Below are 2,387 nucleotides of genomic sequence, written 5' to 3'. Positions count from 1 at the left end.
TACAAAGGTTTTGCTTTAGTAGTTCTGGTATCTTGTTAATCACAGCTGATTCTTCAGCCCCAGCTAACCAGAAGCACAGAANCTTCATAATCCAAAATAGCAATGGCCCTGAAAAGAGTCTTTAATTTTCCCTCTGAAATTTCTCAAGCCAAGTCTCCATCTTCTGCACTGTTCTCAACATTATCTTCCAAGCTCCCACACAACATTCGACAGATTTCTTAACACCGAATGGATCTTCTAGCCCAATGTTCCAAAGTCCTTCCACCGTCCTCCCCAAAACATGGTCAGGTTGTCACAGGAATACCCCACTATGCTTTTTACCATTTTGTCTTATTCAGGGTGTCTATTCCTGCACAAACGTCATGACCAAGAAGCAAGTTGGGGAGGAAAGGGTTTTTTCAGCCTATACTTCCACACTGCTGTTCATCACCAAGGAATTCAGGACTGGAACTCAAGCAGGGCAGGAAGCAGGAGCTGATGGAGAGGCCATGGAGGGATGTTCTTTACTGGCTTGCTCAGCCTGCTGTCTTATAGAACCCAAGACTACCAGCCCAGAGATGGCACCACCCAGAAGGGGGCCTCCCCCCTTGATCACTGATTAAGAAAATGCCTTACAGCTGGATCTCATGGAGGCATTTCCTTAACTGAAGCTCCTTTCTCTGTGATAACTCCAGCTGTATCAAGTTGACACAAAAACTAGACAGTACAATCCTGTTTCAAAAACTTGCAGATTCAAACTGATTAAAATCTATGTCTTTCTGTAATCCACATAATTTTTTCCCCTACATGGGAACTCTGTCTGCTCTAAAAAATTTTTAAAAATCACACAACTATATTGTTAACACTCACAAAGCTTCCTAGAGTAGATCATAGGTTTTCATTTTTTCAGTTTAATACAATGGTCCTTGAAGTATCTTAAGATAAACAGCTTTGCATAGCTAAAACAACATTTTAAAATTAACATAATTGCAGTTTATGTATTTTCCAAAACTATTACTGAATGTGAATGTGTCTTTATTCTCAATGTCACCAACCTATTTTCAAGTAAATTAAAACAGCTATTTCTGTTGAAAAAAATTCACTGTAATACAGAAGATACAAGTAATATAGTAAAATAAATATTTTCGTATCACATGTGGGTTATCTCATTAAAATTCAAAGCAGTTTTGTGAGAGGAGAGGCTGTTTAGGGAACACATGCCAAGGTATCATTGATATAATGATACTGTGTGGAAAACCGCCAGTATGTAGATAAGTTAGATAACAGTACAGTAAAAGGATAAAAGTGTATGTGATGTTGATATATCACATAGAACTAATTTTAGTTATCTCTTTAAAAAGTACACAATTTTAACTCTATATTTAAGATATAAACTGAATTTAGACTGCTTTGTATACCTAGTTTGTATCCTAAATGCAATTCACTATAACTAGGTAATTTTAAAACATCCTTTTTATTTCTTGCTGTTATCCCCCAAATTACCATATAAAATTAATTTACTAATTTATATTATATTTACTTGTTCTTATATTTTATTTTATGAGTAAGGATGTTTTGTCTGCATAAATGTATGTGTAGCATATGTGTGGAGTGTCGATGGAGGACAGCAGACAGAAGAGGGCATCAGATCCCATGGGACTGAAGTTACAGATGTTTTTAAACACATGAGAATCCTGGGAATTGAACTTATGTCTTCTAGACTTATGTGCCAGTGTGCACGTAAGTGACAACCCATATCTCCAGCTCTCACTTACACTAAAATCCTTATCAAATATGTCTATATTAAAAGGTAATAGAATACAACTTGTAAAGAAGAATTTTTTTCTCTTTACACATCCTTATACACATTTTTTTTGAAAAGAAGCATCAACAATAAAAAAGTTAGCAGAACATTTCTTGGCTGAATGAAGTATGCACTGTAATTTTCAAAGAGAAAAACCTTCACTTTGGCCTTAAGTATTTTAAAACACTGATTAACAGCCCCTTCTAACTCATGAGTAGGATCCCCAGCACCAGTATATAAGGATGTATACAATAGTGCCCATTCAGAAAAACAGCAAATGCAGAGATTCTTTTCAGAACAAGATAGAGCTGAGAACAGACTAAAGGCTGGCTTCGAACTCTGTCTTCCTAACACAGCGTTCCCAGTAAGAGTTTTCAGACATATGCAACTAACCTCCTGAAAGTACAAAGATCCAGTTTTTCTTCATTCTGTCCTGTAGAAAAACATACCCAATTAAGCAAATATTATTATAAATACTTATCAATGAAGATGTGTTTAAGGATATGTGATACAAAATGAAAGACTGAACAGTAGATAGTAGATACATTTGTAGGACTAATATTTGTTTCCTCATTTTACAGGAAAATGCTTTAGAGAGAAACAT

This window comes from Mus pahari, chromosome 8 (assembly GCF_900095145.1).
Source record: "Mus pahari chromosome 8, PAHARI_EIJ_v1.1, whole genome shotgun sequence".
NCBI lineage: Eukaryota > Metazoa > Chordata > Mammalia > Rodentia > Muridae > Mus > Mus pahari.
Note: the sequence above shows the minus strand (reverse complement) of the source record.